A 23,321-nucleotide genomic window follows, 5' to 3' on the forward strand; every position below is an offset into this window, starting at 1 on the left:
TGTTCTAATGTTCCACCTATTGTCCCACTCAATACTGCTACTTCTGTCTGTGCTTTGCCAGTTTTTAGTACCATCTGCTTTTCTGTATCATCCAACAAATTATCCAAGATCACCTGTAAATCACTCCAGTCTGGATTCTGCGTTCTAATTATAGTATCCACTACTCTGCCAACTCTCTCAAGATCTTCTCTATATACTCCAGCTGCCTGCTTCCAAGCCATCAAGTCCACAACCAAAAAGGGCACTTTTACATACACTGGTCCATTGTTACTAACTCCCTGCCTCAAGGGAGCTATTGTTTGTGCCTGCTGTCAGGTTCTTCGAGAAATGGGGGTATGAATCACAACTTCAGACGGTCCTTCCCCTGTATCCTCTATTCCACTGCTTTCTGTTTCTTCCATCTGTTCCCTATGCTCTCACCCCCAATTCCTTCCTCTCCTGGGAGGGGATATATCCAACTCTGGCCCTTCATCCTCTTTGGGGGCAATATCACATGCCAGACAACATTTCTTCTCTTTCTTATTATCAAAAGTTATAGCCATTACCAAATTGTCCCTACTAACTAGCTTGCACTCATTCTGTCAATCTTGTCTCTGCCTTAAGTAAAAAAAATAAATCCACATAAGGTACTTCACTCCATTTCCCCTCTCTTCTACAAAACAACATTAACTGCAGAATGGTGTTATAATTCAGTGTCCCATTCACGGGCTACCTTTCCTGATCCTCTAATGTATACAGAGGCCACCAATGATTACAATATTCAATCATTTGATTTTTACGTAAATCATCATATAATTCACCCTAATGTGCCAACAAACATCCCAACGGAGATGTTTTCGGTATCTTTCCATCAGTGGACAAATTTCCCATACTCTTACTCTTAAATAATTTGGCAAATGCCATTATGTTTATACCCAATACTAAATATCTATTAAATATATAACAAATATCAAAAATCAATAATCAATTGTCAGATGTTAAATACCAAACCAAATACCAAATGCCAAATATCAAATACAAAGTTTCAAATACCAAATACATATATCAAACACCAAATATTAAATAAATACAAATAACAATTGTTGCCAGGTAATGGAGTCCACCTACTTGCCTAGGGCACGGACAAAGCCGACTTCCCTAAGCAAGAGTCATAACCAATATCCCCTGGCAAAATTATTAACCAGCAAATATATTCACACTTTATAACTTCCAACTTCAATAAGAGACACTACAATCGTTGCCAAGACTCACTTCATGCTCAATTGCACATCCCACACTTACAACACTCACGATACTTCCAAGTACACAATATATCTCACTTTTTTTTTTCCTTTTTTTTTCCTTTTTTTTTCCTTTTTTTCCTTTTTTTTTTCTTTTTTTTTTCTTTTTTTCTTTCTTTCTTTTTGGTTTTTTTTTTTGTTTGTTTGTTTGTTTGTTTTTTCTTTCTTTAGAATTTGGGACTCAAACCCAAAATTTCCAAAATGCTTTTGAAGCTGGGACTCTAACCCAGAATCCTCAAAAGTTGTGGGACTCTAACCCACTCCCAAATTGTCCAACCCAGCAATAGCTTTCGCTTATGTCTTACGGGCAGACGCCTAGGCTTCTACTTCCTTCAGGATCCTTTTGTCCAACCTTGCGCAGCTTTCGCCGCGTCTGACAGGCAGACGATACTGGTGGGACTCTAACCCACTCAGGGGGACTCTAACCCCAAACAATACCGGTGGGACTCTAACCCACTCGGGGGGACTCTAACCCCAAACAATACCGGTGGGACTCTAACCCACTCGGGGGGACTCTAACCCCAAACAATACCGGTGGGACTCTAACCCACTATCCTTAATATTTAAAAGAAGTGTCTTACCAAAATCCAGGGGACGTCGCAAAGAGCCTTATGGATCGGGGATCGATGGGTATCCCCGAGAAATCCTCGGTGCCGGCAGGAACCGATCGGTCCCCGACTCCTCCGGTCTCTCTCAGCGAGGTCCCATCTGGGTCGCCAAAACTTACCAAAAAGCTCGGAATGAAGAACTTATCAACACCAATTTAGTGTAGATAAGCAGACACTTCTTTATTGACGGCCGGGTGCGCGGGCGAGTCCTCTCACGAACCACGCACACCTGTCTTCAAAACAATACACCTTATATTAAGACTTATCGATACATATTCATTAGATTTCCAAGAAAAGTTATACATATTCATTAGATTTTTGGGAAATCATTAGCATATGTGAATATCTTTACGCAGGCGTAGTGAAGGTCTCTCCGAGGCGTGGTAAGTCTTGGAGGCGGGTAGCTTTGACCAGGAGGTGTGTTTTGGTATTATAATGAAGCAAAGTTCGTCTAGAGTTTATGATTTCTTCATCGATGTTATGGCAACAGGTGCAATCCATCCTTTTTGACAGTAGCTATGCAGTTATCTCTAACGGCTCTAGCCAGGGACCTTCCAGGAGCTTTGTACTGCACATTCTATCTTTGGGGATCGGCCGCTGCGTTCCAAACAGGCCGTTGTCAGGTAACGTACTGACAACTCTTACACCACCCCGTTGTCAGGTATTTCTTTATCTTGTTATTTAAGTTCTAAATGTTCCTACTAGATGATTTTAGTCAATTTCTCCGGCCTTGATACGGGGCTATACAGGGGATTTTACAGCAGACACTGGTTGGTGGTTAAATATATAAAATACAACATACATATGATTTTGCTAAAATATTAAAACTAAATATGATTAATTCTAACTAATAACAAATTAATGACAAATCAGTAACAGCAATAGAACAGTATTTGAGAAACACCTTGCCCTCTCATCCCAGTCCTCTTTGCTATACCAAGACTTAAACTGTATTTGTATATTACCACCACTAAGAGTGTGCCACTGAGCTTCAGTGAAGAAACAACAACATCTTTCCCTTTCAATTTAATACCAAATGCTTTTAAGTAATGGTTGTTCAGCATTGCATATATTTTTCATGTCATGTAAGTAAATGATTATATATCTGATTTATACCTTGAAACGATATGCTTTCTTAAATTTCTGAATACTCCATGCTGTTTCTATAACTTTTTTTTACAAATAGTTATTAATGGAGAACACCTGAATGGACCAGTTTCTGCCACATTGTACTTCCAAATTTATGTTGCCACCTGTGGATGGCCTGGTGTTACTACTGTGGACCACAGGTAATTTTCTTGGTGTGGGAGACCCTAACACTTCTAAGACAATGGACAGAAATACAGCAGCAGATGGCTGTAACCCTTTCTAAGCTACTTGCTTCACCTAAGCCATTTAGCACGAGTAATAACTTTGAAGAGTTATGAAAATATCCAGCCCCAAAATAAAACGCCAAGCATCTCCAGCTTAGCACAGCCTGGGATTTCTGCACACTTTCACATTTGAGGCTGGCCTGAACATTTGCAGGTAGCAGCACCTGAAAGAAAGGTTGCAGAATGAATTGCCCAAGTAAATTATGGATCTGGAAACATCTGTGACATTTTCATCCTAGAGATATTAGTAAGGCTGTTTTATAATCTAAAGTGACCTCAAAGGTTTCACCCAGCTGTCCCTCATTTCCTGCTAAGCCTGCTGCACTGCACAGCCCCTTCAGAGCTGCTGCTGTTGAGACCGCACAGGACCAAGTGATGGATGCCACAAGGCCCGACTCTCCAAAACCGTACAGTCCCTAAGTTGGCCCAAAATCCAGCAGAATTAGTTTCTGAGCTCAACAGGAGCTAGAACCTCTCACCCTGCTGCTTTGCTGCTAATCAGTATCGTGCCTTTCTGGAGAGAGCGACTCTGATCTTCAGTTACCGACAGCAAGAGAGCCACTGTCATGCAGCGAGGCGGGCTGGGCTCTCTGCTATGTGCAACGGTGTCCAACAGCTCTTGGGGGCTCTGGGGACAACTGCTCCGAGGGCAGGTAGCACACAGACAGGGTGCTGCTGGCAAACAGCCTCCTGGGCTCTGCAAAACTTCCCCTCTGGGAACTTCTGTCTCTGGCAGCTTAAGCTGAGGCTGCTCCACCATGCCTGCACAAACCCTGGGAGCATGGGGATTCCTGCTAAATTCCTACAGCATTAAAAATGAAAGCCTTTTCCTTAAAAAAAAAACCCAAGAACCACCTCCCCCCCACCCCGCAAAACCCCAAACATTTGCACAGCATCACGTGAAAGCCATCAGGAATGATGCACTGTGCTATTCAAATGCTGGACTTTCTTATCAAAACTCTGCCAAATGCACCTTAAGCACTTTGAGCTGCTGCTGGGGGTACTGAGAGCAGGGAAAGCATGCATCCAGGTATGTTGCTCCAGAGTAGGGACCATTTACAGATTCCCAAATTGCAGGAAATACCCAATTCCAGTTTGGTAATCTCCACTGAACTGTTAATGAGTATGAAAGTTACCAGTGTTGCAAGTACTAAGTGACAATTTCATCAATCACAGCCAAGGGTCGGAACACGGGAACAGCAACCAGGGAGAGAAATCAGTGAGTGCTGCGTTCATTGGAGCCACACACAAAGTAGGGACTAAATCAAGGAGCAAAAAAAGCTGACTTGTGAGAAAATCAACCTTGCTGGAATTCTGCTCCCGTTTAGGTAAAAAACAAAACTCTCTCTGATTCTAGACAAATCAATTCAGCCAATAATCAGCTCTGAGAAATTGCTCCAAATACTTGAGTCATTCAAGTAGTCTAAGGAGTATCTTGGTCTCCATTCAAGGTAAACAATCCAGTAGCATTTTTAAATACCAATCAAACAGAACTGATAGAAAAGCAGACGTTTAAAATGGTAATGACAGAGAAAGAGCTTATTCAGATATAATCCCATTATATTTCAGCACCAGTACTGGGAGGTTTTTCATTTCTGACTATATAACTGCTGAGAACAAATGAGAGCCCAAACAAATGTCCCGATACCTGCTGTCACTCTGTACCCACATAGCTGATTTACCAGCTAATCAAGGCTTCTGGTCACACCTGCCGGGCTGTTATTTCTGGCTATCATAGGGACACCACCCCTTCCCTTGCCTACAGACTCTCTGCTATGAATCCTGAATAACCTCAATTGAGATGTGGCAAATTGCATATTTATGTATAAATTAGAGCCTTAAGCATCAATTACAAAACAAAACAGAAAAAGCATCAATGGCCAAGTGAGCTAGGCACTAATGGAGCTATTTAGCACTCCATTTTCATATTAAGCAAAGACTGGGTAAGGAATTACAGTTCCAAGAGGTTAGGAATTTAGGAGAACTGTATTTTCTTAATGCATTTTGTTTCAATGCATAAATACATACATACAGGAAATTATGACACTTTCTTTTGTAAATCCTATATGAGCGTATGTCAAGAAACTGATAAATGAAGACATAGATACTATGTGTCATTCCAAGGCATCTATTATATTCTGTCAAGGTTCACAGATATGTCCTTTTCTCTATTACAGGCACTTGCGTAGTCAGTATCTATGCGAGGGTACATGTACACGTGTAACATACAAATAGGCAGTGTTGGGACATCACTGACAAGGTATCAGCTTGTTGCAACTACAGCGATGACTTTGTAATGGTCCTACTTACAGAAAACAGGCCACGGACAGCCAGTTGTTACTTTGCAGCTGCGTGGTGAAGCTCTTCATGAGCTGAGTGATCAGCAAAGGGTAACTGCTTTTAATCTACCTCTGTTGTATCTTTTAATGAAAACATCAGGATTTATACTACCCTGTCGTTACATATAGGCATGCAGAGAGGGAGTTGTATAGGAAAGCCATCTGCAGGTATAATTAATGTTAAGAGCAAGGTATTTGTGGGAAAGGTACCTCAACCGAGACAATCACCTGGGGAAAATGAGAACAAAATTAGACCTTCCTCTGTTACGTGCAAAAATAAGTTCTGATCTAAAAAATCAAATAGACTGCAGTTAACAGATACTAGCTGTTTCATCCTGCTCTGGCTTAAAGTTGATGTGTTGTTGGTAGACCCTTTCAGGCAAATGCAAACACATAACAAAATTATCCACCTCTCAACATTTACCATCACAAAACTTGCCTACATTTGTGCAGCAATAAAAAAACTAAGACATTTCTCGCCAAATATTGGGATGGCCATCATTTGGATGAAGGCAGCATGTTCCTAACTGACAATGGAAAGCCCAGGCATGCAAATGGGGCTTCAAGGAGGCAACATAAAGCAGTACCAGAATTTGGGAGCTGATCTTCCCTGGTACTGTCAGTGCACGGGGTCAGGCAGAGGAGCAACCAAGAAGCTGAGAGAACAGGATACCCATCGAGCATCTTCCAACAGCAGCTGCAAAGGAAAAGACCTGGCATATAGGAAGACACTGAAGAAAGGAAGGAAAATTCTTTCCCCATTCTCCCAAAGGATCTACAACTCATGAGCACAGACCTCTCTCCTGTATCTGCCTGTATCTGCCTGCATCCTAAATGTACCCATCTGACCTTTGTATCTTTTCATACTATTATTACCTATAGCTAATTGGAGTAATTCCTCCTAGGTATTTTACACTTTCCTTACACTAATTTCTGTGACCATAAGCTCCTGTAAGGTGGCAAATGCTTCAGCTCTCCTTCCTGTATAAATCTCACAAATCTCATCAATAATAAAACATTTTTCTGTAAGTGACAATTTGCAATGGCTTATTTGCGCTTCAAGACTTTGATACCAAGACAGACAAATTCCGTGATACACCAAATCCCCAATCAACTGGAAAATTAAGAAGAATGCAAACCTGCAGATCTATGTAAATTATTTTTCTGTATCCAACATCAACAGCTAAGTTTCAAAAACTGCTAACTAATTCTGGGTGCCCACTTAGGCAGCAAGCACTGGTGAACAGAGCCAGCTCTAGTTATCTCTGTGGCTTTACTTGTGCCACTATACAACTGTGATGGCTGACAAGATTTCTCTCCTTTAGCGGGTATAATTTAGGAACAAATTCACTTTAGGGAGCAATGGCCCAGTGCTGAGATACAATTCACCTAAAGCTCGGATTGCAGAGTCTATAAAACTATCTATAACTGTATCTTGAACAGGTAAAATAAATTTATGGATGTACACAGGAGAGACAAATCATGGAGATAAATATATATAAATCTATAGAGGCTACATAATTACTGCATCAGAGATCCATGATTAATCTTATTCTTCTGTTGAAGATAGACATACTGATACATCAAGGGTGTCTTTGTAAGAATGCTACAGTTCAGGTCAGACGTGCACTTCTGAAGTGATGGTTCTCATCGTCCCCAATTTACGGCACACTGGTGCGCATTCCAGAGTGGTCTGGGAGCACAAAAACTGGATTCCTGGAGGATAAAACTATGAAATTCAGGAATGACATGGCTGTTCCAACTGCTGAGGGCCAGCCACTTCAGGGGACCAGGCTAGAGCCAGTCTGCACGAAATGTCTTGTACATGCTGGGTAGATGTCAGGTCCCCAGCACTAACCGTTTCAACCTACAACATGCTTCAGTCCATGCAAAAAAACACAGTAGCAGCCCCTGTGCCAGGGCAGGGCCCTGCCAAAGACTGCTCTCCCCTGGGGCTGGCCTTCCTTGGGCAGGGGAGGACACTGAGGTTGCTCCAACCAACTTTAATTTGCTTCACTTCAAAAATCAAACACAATGTCTTAAAAAACATCTCACAAAAGCACACTTGGAGAAGTACAGAATAGAGTTTTCCTCAATAAAACACAAAGCCCAGAAGTGCTGTCATTTCCTTAAATGGCTAAGCAATGGGATTGCAGGCGTCTCTGCAGAGTGATACACATGACAACTGTCAGTGAATAAAGGGTGAAAGAGCTAAATGTGATTTTATATTGATTTCTCAGATTGATACCAAGCACCAGTGGGAGCAGCAAAGCTTGAACTGAAGTCTTGCCATATTTTAAAGACAACATTTCTATTTTCAGCTGGGTTTCTCCAAGAAGCAAGGTTCACATAATCATACCATTCTTGGTATCATCGTATTGCCTTTTTGTCTTTCTCCCAAATATCTTTGATAGCAGTATCAAAGCTATTAAGATGGAAATCACTTCATGAAAGCAGGCAGCCATAGAAGAGAGTGATTCCTGAACATCCCTACAAGGGGACATGCTGCAGGTTACACTTCATGCTCATTAAACATAAGGAAAGTCCATCGAAGAGACAGTCGTTCTGACTCTCCAGGAGAGGGAAATGCCTCGCAAGGGCACCCAGAGCCCAACTGGGAGACACAAAGCCATAAGGACGCTGGGCCTCACCCGTTCTGTTAACAAGAGCAAGACTTTTAGGTTCAGAAGCATTTCTGCAGTTCATCTATAAAGATGATCTCTCCCTGAAAATGTTTTTAACAAGAACATATTAAAAAGGGATAAATGGACAAACACTTGATGCACTGGTAACTTTATGCCATAAGTCTTACCACCTGTAATAAGGCAGGTAGGCTTTTATAGAGGAATGTCATATAGATGCTTTTGTACTCATAAAAGCTGGCACTGCTAGTCACTATATTAAAACCTGAACTTCTCCTACCATAAGTACTTTTTCCCTTCCTAGCAAGTGTGAAAAACAGCATTTAGCTCCGGGAGCATCTATGCAGTTATTTTAAAACATTGTACAAGCCAGTGCATAGCGGCACCAGCAAGAGACAGTCATTGCTGCAACCTTATTTTCCCTTAGTCTAATTTCATTTGTAAGACCTCTAGAGGGCAGTGAATAAAAGAAAATAAAGTATCAGAAATAGCCATAAACATTAAACACAAATTTAAAAATTGGGATCTCATCTAATTACTTCCTTGTATTGAAAAACTTCCAGGTAATTCTAATTCTGTGGATTAATGGATTACTGCAATGGGATTTTTCCAAGAACAAACCCCGTGCTCTCTGGCAGATTGCATTGACAGACTTGACAGCAGTGCGCTTCCCGTGTGATTTACTTTTTTCAAACAGAAATCACTTACTTGCACCTAAGCTAAAATATGCAGCAGGCCATCTGACTTCCATGGTGCTCATGGGCAAATAAGATTTTTTTTTTCCCCTCCTACAGAAAGTCACATTAAGCCAAGGAAAAGGGAAAATACAGTTGAGTAAAGCTGACTAGTTACCCAATATACAACAGTGTAACATTAAGGTTCAAGTTAATATCAAAACAGCCAGGACCTACAGCAGAAAGTAGCCTCTTCGGTAACTCCTCTTTGGTTTTCATGCACGTATGGGATGCAGAATCAGGCATACTGCTAATAACTTCATTATACATTTGACCGTTGCATATACAATTAACTCATTACTGATGGAATATGCAAAATCTAGGATAAAACTTAAATTAGGCACAGCAGACAAAAGCATTACAGGAGATACAGTATACCTTGTCTTATCTTGCACGTAAGAGTATCAACCAATACAGCACCAGCCCATATGATCATATAATTTCAGCTATGCTTGAGCAACTTCTTACAGCTTTGTAAACCTTGTGCAATTCTGAAGCTGGCTATGCAATTACCACAGGCAGAGCTGTCCATACCTTAAGATAATGCTGTGTTTATTTCTGGAATGCAGAATAGATCTGCAAATGCATCTAAAAAAAACAGAACTGAGAGTGCAACAAAATAATGCTTGAAAATTTGTGTGCTAAAACGTGATGCCAGGACTCTAAGGGTACTAATTACACTGTGCTGGTTTTGGCTGGGGCAGAGATTTTCTTCACAGGAGCTAGTATGAGGCTACATTTTGGATTTGTGCTGAAAACAGTGTTGATAACCCAGGGATTTTTTCCTTACTGCTGAGCAGCGCTTACACAGAGCCAAGGCCTTTTCTGCTGCTCACCCTACCAGCGAGCAGGCTGGGGGGGGCACAAGGACTTGGGAGGGGACACAGCTGGGACAGCTGACCCCAACTGACCCAAGGCATATCCCAGACCATAGGACGTCATGGTCAGCATATAAAGCTGGGGGAAGAAAGAAGGAAGCGAGGGGACATCTGGAGTGATGGCATTGGTCTTCCCAAGTCACTGTTAGGCGTGCTGGAGCCCTGCTTTCCTGGAGATGGCTGAACACCTGCCTGCCCATGGGAAGTAGTGAATGAATTCCTTGTTTTGCTTTGCTTGCGTGTGTGGCTTTTTCTCTCCCTATTGACAATTCTCTCCCCCATTCCACCGGCAGAGAGAAGTGAGCGAGCAGCTGTGTGGTGCTTAATTGCCAGCTGGAGTTAAACCACAACACATGCTCAAAGGCCCCATGGCCTGCAGCTACTGAGGTGGGGAACAGTGAGCTGCCCAGTGCACCACTGGTCCTTGCTGAATGCAAACCCCCTCCAAAAACCCAGAGAAACCACAAACAGCAAGTCAGCAATGCATTATCGTTTTTTCTAGACTCCTGGGTCATTCACTGCTGTTATAAATTGTCACTGCTCCCAAGAACTCAGACACTGACAATTTACTCTTACCTGCTGCATTTTTTTAACCTTGTTAGTGAAGTTTTACCTTTTTCCTGCCCCTGCAATCTTCTCATCCCTTTTCCATCAGTGTTTCCTGTTATATCAATTCCCTCATATTTAAAAGGGCTAGAGAGCTAATGGTTGCTTTTGCAATTCACATTTGTGAAGATTCACACTTACATGAACTTCTGAGCCTTCTTCATGCTCCAGCAGAGTTTGCTGCATTGTCACAGAGCGATAGCCTATAGGAATGAAAAATTGGGAAAACGTTATTCATGCTTTTTTAACAGAATGCAACTCAATAATTTTACTATCATCCATTATACAGGCATCTATATGTCAGAGTAAGGTGGGGACAGTAGCACATTGTACTATTGATCAGGCCTGGAGGAACCTCTTTTCTCCCGGAAGAAATCCACTTTTGGTGATGGTGCTCTACCTGTGTACTTCTCCCTTCTGTAGACGGAAATGGTAAGGCAGAGCAAGAAAGTGCGAAGTCAAAAATGAAAATAAAAGATAGGTGCAAACAAGAGAGTACAGTAAGAATATATGGTGATTCAAAAACTGAGCTCAAAAAGGAGCAAGAAGAAGAAACAGATGCGTGGTAAGGCCTTGGAGTAGTAGCTTTGGATGGAAATGGCCCCTGGCAGATCATAAATATTGTTCCATCTTCATCAGTTGGTAAAGATGCCTACAGCTGCATCCACCCACAGAATGACAGTGCACATGGTTAAGGAGTATACTCTGTGTTTTTTGAGGATGAAAGCACTGCCAGTTCAGGATCTTTCAGAAGTGATATTTTTATTCTTTTAAGCTAAAATAGGTTACATTGCACTCTTCACACTAACTGGATTGTACGTCCATTTGGCAGGAGGCTGCTCCTCTTTTACTATGCAGCCTTTATACTGATTTCTCAGCTGCAATGCTCTTCAGCAGCACTCAGTTGAAGTGCTCTTCAAAAGGATTAAATTGAAGTCCATCTTTCAAACAGCTTGAGAAATTCCTACCTCCCAACCACAAAAAATAAGAAATGGATGACAGGTTGAATACCCTGTTTGAGCAGGAAGGCCAGCGTAGTCCTAATGAATCCCCATAGACCTTCTCATTACAGACATAGCATCTCTCAGATGTAATCTATATCACATATAGGTTGCATTCTTAGAACAAGTGCAGCACTGTTACTGAGGTGAAAGAGCACATCTAAATCTGAAAATCATGAAGAGGTGCAGGAGTAGCACCCTGCCCTTCCCTGCAGTGAAGACGCACCATTATTGCAAACTGGAAGAGGAGGGAGTGTATTAGAGGCATAGTGAAGAATGCCTCTGCTGGTGTATAATCTCAATTACATGCTTGCACACAAAAATCTTTTGCTCAGGAGTGAGCCAGTAACTCCCTACCCTAGGCAGACAGGCTTCAACAGAACAAACCAACCACCTAGGTAGAATTAAAGCGCCCTCTACAAGCAGATTAAGGAAAGCAGCCAGACAAGCAGCAGAGATAACTGTAACTTTTCCATCTCTCCCCCTGGAAAATAACCATGTAATTGAATATGAGCCAAGAGAAGCTGGCTTCTTTAAAGAAACGATTTGGTTATGGCTTGCTCCTTTGGAAGTAATCCAAACGCTGTGCTGAAATGCATTCCAGCATTCATGCAACAGAGGTTTTCATTTTAACCAAAGAAGTACATATAAAAGGATACATCCCAAACAAAGACACAATTTTGTGCAAAACCACAAACCTAGATGCAGTTATGGCTTGTTACAAAACATTATCAGTATAGGTGCTTGCAGCTGAAGGTACTGTGACCTCACAGGCTTAGCATCATCTGCCTCGCCCCTTCCAGACGCTCATACTATATATGTTACCTTGTGAATGCACTATCTGGGAAAGAAAGAAGGGCAAGTCTCTGCTAGCAAGAGTGAGTATGTGCCGATTTATGATTTCTACCTGTTAAAATAATTATTTACAATTATGCAAGATCAGGATGACAACTCTGAAGAACTGAAAATAGGCGAACAAAATAATTGAAAAAACTAAGTTCAGTACAGAAGTGAGGACCTCCGTGGTGCCAGCTAGAAAGCCAACAGACACATGCTACAGCCCATGAGCCCTCCCACTGCAACGTGCATAGCCATATTTCTTCCTCCCCAAAGTTAGCACTTCCAGTCCACGCTGGTGCTCAGCATCCCAAGGAATAAACCCCATCCTGATCTTTATCTTCTTCAGCACGGGTCAGTATTTCTGGCAGCTGTTATTGCTGTTTGCAACGTGCTTTCTGCTCTAAGTCATTTCCTTAGAGAGCTGCAGGAAGACAGTTTGATGGCCAAGTCACAAGTGCCTTCCTTCTCCCCAACCCTTCCCAGGCTTATTCACCTGGGAGGAGTCCCTGCAACAAAGCTCCTCTTACAGAGCAAAAGTAGCAGCTGGCAAAACTCAGAGGTATTTGCTGCATTTCATGGTCTTTCACCTCAAATTTCTTGCACATCTGGTTATGCAGAAAATTTGGTAAAAAAAACCCACTACAACTATAAAATTGCATAGCAGCAGAAAACAATTTGGCTACTTAGGCCACTGGCAAATTAGACAGGCTTTTGTGAATCTACTGTTAGTATACAGAGAGTGAGGTAAGTCACTTGAAAATAGAAACATTTAATCCAAAGTTTTCTAAAAAAATCCCAAATCTATTTCCTTTCTCTCATTAGCAAGTACATTTTGAAGCTCCTGGTAAGCATAGCCATTATGCTCATTAAAAATAGAAATAAAAAACTGGAAAATACAAGTTAACTTAATGGGAACAGGGGAAGGCTTCACTCCCTCCCCACCATCAGCGCTACCGTCCTAAAACTTTAATTGGAGCAAAATGAGCTTCTGTCTTCGTACACTATGGTTTACAGTTGAAAGCAAAGCCCCTGCACATTTGTATTCAAAATTGTATGGGTACCTGTGTGTACTACTGAGTAACCTGGTGATGTCCTCTGCAGGGATAAAGCATAAAGCAAAGTTCAGCTTATTCAAACACTGGACTGTTAGTGTCCCTTTTTCTGCCCACTTCCCACTACAACTGTTCTTTTTGGCAGTGTCAGCTTTTTTTTCTTCGCAGCCACACAGATACTCTTTTCCCCTCTATGCTCACTGCTGGTTTGGGTATGTTAAGTCAAAAGCAGGGTCAAGGCTTCTCTTTTAATGATCTTAGAGCAATCACCAGGTTGCTTAGAACTTCAACAGGTCATCAAGTCCATTTCCTGCTCCAAGACACGATCAGATCTGTCTTTCATTCCTGATCCACTTTTAAGTCTTTGGAGAGACATTTAACTTTGGCATATCCACCATTTGCAATATTCTACATTGGTCTTGGGCAACTTATTCACTACTTGAACTGTTAATGCCCCTCGTTTCCCCAAATGTCTAATATGAACCTTCCTTACTGCAATTTAGACCCATTAATTTTATGCCATCCATTATGGATAAAAAGAATTAAATATCTTCTTCTTTGAAGTAGCCTTTCATTTAGTGGAAGACTATTTCAAATTTCCCTTCTTTTGTATTCATACTAAATAATATCAAGTTATCACTGCAGGGCGTATTTTCTAGACCTCTGGTTGATTTAGTGCTCTCTTCTGACTCTCCCCAGCTGGCCCACAGCTTTCTTGAAAAGCACTGCCAGATCAGGACACAGACCCCACCTAGGCTGCTACCGGCTCTACATAAAGCAGCACAATTACTTTGTCCTTGTTGCAGGTTATGCTCCATACGTACATCAGGACTATGTTTGCCTTTATTTTTTTCCCCATCACAATGGCACTTTTGATTCATATTCAGCTTTTTTCACCATCCTTTTCCCCTCCCTTCTCTTCCAACATAATCCTTAGCTGTTCCTCACTTTTTATTTGCTTTAAGAGTGGGATTTTTACTGAACAATATCCTTATTTTTTTTCCTTTTCTTTTTTTCCCCAAGACCATTTCTGTAATTAGCATACATTGCTTTGAAAAAGCACCTGCTTATCACAAGTGCTATGAATGTAGCGCACAGGCACTGTTATCATCAGTCCTACTTTGTTCTTTGAAAGACTTCCTCATATTCACCTCAGAAGAAAAGCAAGGTAATTTGATCACTGCCTGACTCTGGACTCACCCCAGCTGATTTTACCCTGGTTTCGGACAGAAATGGAATTTCCCATCTCTCTTCAACTGGCACCTGGACTGGCCCAATGTCTTTAAGAAGCTGCCTGTACTGTGAAGTGGCTCTTAAGAGCTTTAACAGTGCTGAGGTATATTTAAATCAATTCTGCCTAAGGAGATTTATTTATTTATTTATTTATTTTAGTGAGTGCTCATTCTTAGTCTATTTTTCTTCAATTAGAAAATGGAGGATAATTGTGAGAAAACATTGCCATAAATCAACAGAAATAAAGAGAACAAACCTGGCACCCAAATTAAGGCATTTCACAATTTAGAACTACAAGAATTTAACTCAGTTGCATTCGGATCTCTGTTCTGATTTTGTCGTAATATGTTAGATATTTTCCTGAACCAGAAACCATGTGGGAGACCCTGTGCACCAGACGGCAAGTGAAGAAGGACAAGTATAACGTACTGCATGTAAGAAGTAGTCAAATGTGAAGGTACAGTCTGGGGATGGACTTGTGCAGCACTGAACAGAAAGACTAGGGAGACTACAGAGGATCACAACCAAACGCCGCAATGTAATCCTGAAACCTGGCTGGAATACTGTCTGTGAGGAATGGGAAGAAATTCTGGCTCTGTTCTGGACTGGTGTTTCCCAGTGACATAATTTGTCCAGTTTTGGACACTGTGCTTACATATGCAGGCAGAGGGGAGAATATTCAAGAACAACAGGAATAGTAAGAGATTTCTAAAATACAAGCTATGAGCAAAGACTGCAAGAATAACAAAGATCTAATAACAATCATCGCATTCACTAAAGTGTGTTATAAATAGGAATTCTTTGCAAAGGAAAGTCATTGGGAATAGAAAACCAAAACAGATTGGCAACCTGAATACAGCAGAGCCTGCAAAAGAGAAACAAGCCAACTGCGATGGCCTTACCTAGCAGAATTAGCAGGAAACCCCAGTCTGCCCACAGTGTGCTATAAAACTGCAATACCACTTCATATTAAATTTGCAATATTTCTAACAAAGTAAGTAAACAGAAAAACCTTCTTGTTTTGTCCAAGCTGGGATTAGTTACACATACCTTGATTTTAGCTCCTGGTTATACGCTGGTTTTGCTTCATTTCTTAAATTGGCACACAAAGCGCAGTTGCTGTTTCCCCTGCCTCCACAAGAGCAAGCAGCTCCTACTGACCTTCCCAGGCATGGGAGATACAGCCTAACCACACAGCTGGCTTTCAGACCTTCCCAAAGAAGCAGGACATTCACTTGAAACATCCTGGCTAAAGGCGAGAAAGCCCAACCCTGCTGTTGCAGTTTTCTAAATAAAACAGTGACACTGACCAAAATTTACACCTGCATTTGAAAAAGGGAACAAGAAATACAAATTGCGCTCATGCTGCAATTATGATTAACTCAATTCTGCTATGCTGGTTTTACTCAATACATACAATACCTCTTGATTTAGGTGAAACTGAGAAAATGTAAGTATACAACAGTAAATTAGTTTATTTTAAACTCTTAAGAGAGCTAATTTACTCTCCTTTTCAATGTCTCCCCCTTTCAACCGTCATCATCTAAAGTATCTAGCCTTACTTAGGTCTTCTCAGAGCTCCTGCTGAAGCTGATGGCAGGGAAGTAAGGGATGATCAGGAAGATGGCAAAGAGGCAAGAAGCGAGTAGAAGGGTTAAGATGATGACAGCAGCATTGCTGGCTCCAAAAAAAGTTAGGAACCAGCAATCTATATCCCAGAGAGGTTGACCACTTTTATGCCTATGAGGTTTTATCCTGTTCAACTGAGTAGTGATCCTGCCCTTACCCCAAGTGTGTAAGAAAAAACTATAATTGGTGCAGATCAGTTATATCTGTTCAGATAAAATTATGGTTTATCCTAAACCCAGTGCTATATATCACAGCAGAGCCTTCCAATAGGGCTAGCAGAAGCATGGAAAATAAGATTTTCCAATTGCTCTTTGTCACCTTCAACAGCAATGATATCTTTACCTATTGTATTTTTTAAAATGTTTTCTGTCCATGTTTTGTTTTGGCCTAGTTCACCTTTGAACATTTCAAAAGCTCCTGAGAAATCTGAAAGGAAAAAGGACAGAGGGACATGTTGAATGAGATGTTCAATTAAGGACATGCCTATTCAATTTGTCTTTGTGTTGGAATGGTTGCTATTATGTGCTTCTTCAGGGAAAAAAAAAATGAAGATAAGAGATTGGAGATTTTTCTTCTAGCATAATTTTTTTTTGATAACTTATTTCTCTTTAAAACTAATCGCCTAGCTGAATCCTGGCTCCAATCCTAGAGGAAGGCATGCAATGCAGTTCTAAGAAGCTGCTTACAACAGCAAGCAGTTACACATTTTAAGCAGGTGGCTTAAGTTCTTTCACATCAATGTTTCCCATTGACAATCACAATTTACACTGTGAAAATATTCTTACAATGATTAGGTGCAGATGGCTTAGGAGGTGCTCTGAAATCATGAAAGCATAGCTCATGGACAACTAGATCAATTGCTTTCACAGCTTGAGCAGTTTTTGACTTCTGAAGCTGAGCTTGTAGAGTGGAGTTACTCCATGGGTTTATATTCAGGGGACATTATATGATCCTTAGAAACCCCAAGGTCTTTTAGATTAACTTCATATGACTAGTACTTGATATCTGATGTGTCTGTAACCTCGTAACACAGCTGCAATCTAATGTAAAGTGAGGAAACGTTCTGATTCACAATCATTACAGAGCAGGACCTGACTTCTCTCATCGCAAGGACCTACCTCTCACCACTTGGTCGGTACACACCCTTCTATCTCATGTTCTTCACAAACGAACTTCCTAGTAAGTCATTCACCCTTAACATCCATTCCTCATTTTTCTCCTGAATATTCAGCAACCTCTGCCTCCTTGCAGCCAGAGCACAGAGCAGTCCAGCCGACACTCACAAGCCTGAGAGGCCAAGGGAAGAGCAGAAGGAACTCCCTCCCCCTGAGCTGCTCTCAGCTGCAGACATTTATAGCCCCACTTCTGCTCAACCAGGTCTCTCAGGCTCTTGGCTCGAGGCTGACAGCGATGCCCTTTGCTGCAAGGTTGTCAGCAAACCTCCCCTTCTACTACACTATTAACATGCAAAGTGAAAGATTTTGAGGAATTTCCATATGGATGGAAGATGAATTAATATAGTTTCATTTTACTTATAAAGCTACAAATATGGAAATTAACTAACCCTACTTCAGCACGTTATGTCTTTGTCTCGTGTTCAATCTGTTATCCTTAAAGCAGTTTCAGTGTTACCTTTCACCATTTAGTTGTGTTTGTTTATTTACTTATTCAAAGGCAGAAGATAATTTTTTTTTCTCACTGCATAGACTCACTGTCAGTAGACTTCAGTGCCCTTTGAGAAATCTTCCATTGATCCTGATAGTACCAAACTACCAAAGTACAAAACTACCAAAAAGAAAAGTGGAAATTTTAACTTCATGAAATAAATGGCTAACTCTTGGCACATGTTTGGACGTCAAACTCTTTAGCTACATGATAGTGAAATTTAATTTAAAAACTAATAAGCTAATATTTTAAAGACAGTATCACCCATTATAACATGGATTGTACATTTAAGCAAAAATATGCTGGTGTTAAAAAAAAATATCTTGTTTTCAAATTTTACTTAGAGTAAAAAAAAGAGTGTACATGGAAATTATCACCAGGAGAACAAGCAAATTCCTGAACATAATGCCTCTCACACATTTGCAGCTCTATGATTGCTGTACCCTCTGATTCACCTCTGAAGGCTGTTTGGACCATACTAAAGATGCACCTTTGAAAGTGCTCTAATTGGGAAGCCTGATGTCACAACCTGATCATTAAAGGCTGTGCTGTGTTTAAAATTCAAAGGCAACGTAGTGCCAGATACACTAGTTTCTGCTTGCAAAGTAATACATTGGTGTAGTAAAAATGACTTGTTCATAGAAAATAAGGAAGCAGCAACTTCAGGGGCTTTGATATAGTTTGCACAGCAAAAGCACAGTTAAGATATATTTTATTTCAGCCCACCAAAGTTTAGTGGCTGAAGCAAGTGTTTGTAGTCATCTTCCTGTAATCTCAATGTAATTGTCTGAGCTCTGCTTGCTTTTAAAGGCTGTGTGTTTGTCCATCCTCCATGCAGCACAGGAAGAGAAGATACTCTCTCACTCCATAGCACTGTTTTCTGCACAAAGGATGAAGGAGGTGTCACCGAATTGCTGCACACTAGAAGGATGAAGCTTTTAACTCAAGTTCAAAAAGCTTAGCATGAGGAGAAGGCAGGCATGCACTGTCCCCATACATCAGGGTGGACTAGGAAGTGAGTCTCTTCATGCTTTAAGGCTATTAATTACTGCATATACTAAAGACGACCTAACTCAAAGTGGAGGAAAAGTGTTTAGGGCAGCAACTCTTAAAACCACAGTGAAGTAATTAAGGTACATTAACTTGCTTCAAGGCTATTTTTTCCACAAACAGTAGTGATAAAATCACTGTTTTAAAATCAGCTTTCTCTTTACTTTCTTGATGAGATGCCTTCATAGCAACTACACATCTACTGTCTTTCTGGGGATAACATAGATATGGACTCTCATTTATTCCCCAGTTCCTAAGCCATATTGCTCAAGACTCTGGAAAATGAAACAGAGTGGTGGAGGGGAGGGGGGGGGGGTGTCAGACACTGCCAACATTACCCTAAAAAACTAGTGACCTCCAAGGAGGTACCTCTTATTTTAAGATGGACCTCACTGGAGGGGTCACAAGTTTCTCTGGAGGACGGGAATGACACATTCAGTGTATTACTCAGTCAAGAACAGAATTACTGCTCTCCCAAGCTTGGCATTTGACTTGGCTGTCAAGTGCATAACATCTAATAAAAGGCAGTGGGCTGTTTCACTCTGCTGACTTGCAGGTCTCAGAGACTGAAGGAGATGGTGTTGGCTTTGCCTTGATATTTAGGATGGAGTCTTGCCAGTAATTTTAAAGCAGATGAATATACATGTACTCTGCAAGGCTCTTTTTCTAGAAATTTAATAAAAAGTTCCAGGGTTGAGGTGGGGACAGGGGACAGACTGGATAAATAAAAGTGTGGGAATGTCCCAGGAGGGCTGACATGGCTTCTTTTCTGTCATTAATAGCAGTTTCAAGACAAGGGCTAGTAAATAATGGATCAGTCCTGGTAAAAGTTCAGGGCTACCTTTGGAATTCATTTAGGGTATGATCTCCTCAATAAATGTCCTTATACAAGGTGGCCTTGCCAGAGCCTGGCATCAGTCACTTTGTGAAGGGACAAAGCCCAGAACACACACCGTCATGCTGCAGCAAATAACATGAAAGCAGTCCAAAAGGACGCTCAGAAAGGGTCTGAAGAGGGAGCTGAGTCTGAAGGCTTCATCCATGAAAAGTTTGTGTTGCAGGCCAGCCCATTACTGCTAACTCCTGCAGATGTACAGGCAGCAAAGTCACCAAGGGCAATGTTCTCACATATATAATCCATAAGCAGAGCATGGGGAAAGGGTTATCAATCATAATGTCAAATCTGCTGCCTTGTTCAAGCAACACTCTGCATTGCCACGAAAGATGAAAGGCTAGCACTCCTATCTTTCAGTATATACAATTCCGGAAATAGCATGTTCAAAATCTTCTGGGATGCAAGAAAAACAGTATGGTCTGTCTCAGCTCCAGCTTGATTAGCAACAACTTCCAGTACAGACCAGTCTGTATGTGCTTAACAACATGTAGTAACGGTACCACGAATGTGTTTTCTGAGCCCTATCCATATAAGCATTAAAAGTTTGTTGAACAGATCAATGAAGGCAAACTGTGGTTGCAAAAGCAGGGTTTGCAGTGACCATGAAGAATTCAGCAGCAGTAGCTCTTTCACAGCCAGTATGATTTTATAAACAGTCACGTTTAATGAAACACTCACTCTGAATTAGTCACTGGTCCTTGAGTATCAGAAGCATAGAATAAGCTGGGAAGCTTCTAAATCAACAGTTTTATCTGCCCAGAACAGCAATGGTGGGCATAACAACCTGCCCATATCTCCAAAAAGAAGACCTACTAATGGCAAGATGGAGAATAATACAGTACAAGGTTGTTCAGTAGGGCCACATTGCCATAACACATCAGCCTCGTGAACTGAACCAGTCAGATTTGTGATTCTCCTAATGGCACTGGAAGTCTCGGTGCTGAAGGCTCTTTCAGTGACTGTGAAGTCTTACGCTTTGGTATTTTCAGTAGCGAAGCCTAAGCCAGTGCTGTTGAGTGTCTTGATACAAACGACGCACCTGTTCCAATCTCAGGGAACCAACAGTGTCAGGAAGGTTGGGATCTTGTGTTCCTCTCCTCATGTCAACGTCATACAAGACTTTGCCGTTTTCCTCTAGGGGTTGTGCTGTGCGCATGTGCAAAAGCTCCTTGCAAAGTTCTCTGGATCCTCAGCCGCCCTGCTCCTAGGTTAAAACTACCGTTAAATTGAAGCCATGATAGGTGTGTACCAGTGATCCTGGTTATGCCAAGAATAAATTTCTAAGGATTTGTGGAAGACTTGAAAGAAGCTTAGGCTAAACTAAGAACAAGGAGTGCAGGCAGTTTGCTTGTTGCTGTGGCTGGTCAGAGCAAACTGCTGATCTTTCTGGCTATCAGAAAAGCGTATGAAAAGATGCGGGCTCTTCAAAGGGCAGTGGTAATAATAATAATAAAAAAAACCACCTTAATTTTTCTCAATTTTCTATATCAGATATAAGCACATCTTGATTAGAATTCATGATGACTCATATTCAAAGGCCTGGTTCTAATCCCTAAAATACTGACTATCAACACAGTTGGTTGCAAAGATGCTTTAAGGCATAGTTGGCAAATTCCCCGATAGACATTTTTTTCTCTTTACTAAATGTAGCAGATTTTTCAATATTTTAACTCTCTTTCCCTTTCTAGACCTCCACACTGATACATAACAGTAGCCATCTTTTAAATTATTGATGGTGAATTTCTGTGATATATTATCCATTATGTTATATTAAACAGAGAAAAAGTGGACTCTGCTATCATAACTATTGAGATGGTTTTTCCTTCCATGTTGATTTACATCCAAATAACCAACTTATCAACCTTGCAAATGTCAATCTGCACTGAGGCAAAAAGCTGTAAAGTTCTTAACCAGACACTCTCCTTGGGACTGAAAGGTCAGTGTTTGTGTTATTTATTCTTACTGTGGAAATATTTCACTCCTATGTTAGGGAGGACTTTCTCACTATCCACAGAAATAATCATTGAAGATTTCAACCAAGAAAAGTCAGTGCCTCAGACTAAATTAAATAAAAACATTCAAAAGAATTAATTTTGTTAAAGTGCAGACAGAAATATATACAGAGAATAAACTCAGTAATGTAATAGCATCATACTCAAAGGAGGAGTGCCCATTTATTCAAGCAGCCAGCATCTCAGGCAGCGAGCCCAGATTTGGCTGCCAACTCTTCTTGGAGAAGTCAAAACTGCAAAATCCACTAAGATGGTCTCTGACTTCCATGTAAGAATTTCTCTTTCTGGCACCTATTTTCCACCAATTTTAAATGCCCTTAAAAACATACTTTGCTTAATACTTCTCTGTCTCACTTCTCTTCTTGGAAACCCTAATAAATACTTCCCCAAGGGATGTTTTATAATTATGGCAAAGGCAACCAGAAAATGGAGGCTGGGGCTACCTGTCTGTAAAACTACACAGCACAAGTAGCAGGAAAGATACTGGTTATCAGAGGAACCTTATATTAGTTCAGATTCTGAACAGAACCTGAACATTACTGATGAAAGGCTAATGAAAGTGTGAGGATTCCAGTTTGACTATTCAAATTAGACCTGCCGTTGCTTAACTGATAATATCTGGAACCTGCAGTAGCTCCAAATAATGATCCTATTTATGTGCGAAAGCATGTGTTTGTAGCATAACTATTGGTGTACATGAATGAGTGTGAAATGCATAAACAAGATATGTGGCCTATTAGAAAACTCATAATATCATGTATAAGAATATAAACTGTTTAAGAAGAGACGTCTAATAAACTTTTAACTGCTGGTGCTGCTGGCTGGCTGGCTCCCACTGTGATGCTATTCGATCAACAATGTAACCAATGTTTTGTTCCTTATGGCATTGTTTTAGTACAGAAAATGTAGAAGATCACTGTGAAAATAAGCTAAATTTGTGGCTGGAGAAGTCAAGCTCCATGGTTAGTTGGAAAGACAGATGCAAGTGGATTGGTCAACAGTAAGATGACAGCACTGCACTAACACAACATTTTTGATATGCAAGAACCACCACTTGAGTAAAGAAACAGTAGCAGTGCAGCCACTGCTGCAAAATTAAGAAAAATATTCTTAGCTTCTGAAGAATAAAGCCATTATTGTTGTAACAAAGGACAGTCTTGCCCCTAAGCTGTCTTGAACATACCAGTCTGGCTACTAATGTAATTGGTGGGCAGCACAAAGGAAGGCCTCGACCTCCTGCTCCACTCACATAAGGAAGCTTAAGTATAGCAAGGTTTGCCATAAAGAATGCTGAAATCTTGTGGTGGTAGGTATTGTGTTAAAAACAAAACAAAACAAAAACTGGACAGTTACGTGGTACTCCTATTCTGTAATTTGCTAAAGCATTCCTTATGAAAGAGAGCAAGAATGTGCTTGAGAGCACCTAGTAGCATAGGACATGGTGGCAAAACTGATTCCCAGACCAGCCAAATTGCCAGGAACTA

General features: G+C 40.9%; 1 protein-coding gene across 19 annotated transcripts in view; it reads right to left on the reverse strand.

The window, feature by feature from the left end:
* PCDH15 (protocadherin related 15) overlaps window positions 1–23,321 on the reverse strand; it is an 852,429-nt gene that overhangs the window by 495,259 nt on the left and 333,849 nt on the right. For all 19 annotated transcript variants that reach the window (XR_003925762.2, XR_003925760.2, XR_003925761.1 and 16 more), the window contains one exon: window positions 10,602–10,663. The gene's annotated coding sequence lies outside the window, so the exon portion shown is untranslated. The remainder of the gene's footprint in view (window positions 1–10,601; window positions 10,664–23,321) is intronic.

The sequence above is a fragment of the Aquila chrysaetos genome, chromosome 11 (assembly GCF_900496995.4).
Source record: "Aquila chrysaetos chrysaetos chromosome 11, bAquChr1.4, whole genome shotgun sequence".
Lineage (NCBI taxonomy): Eukaryota > Metazoa > Chordata > Aves > Accipitriformes > Accipitridae > Aquila > Aquila chrysaetos.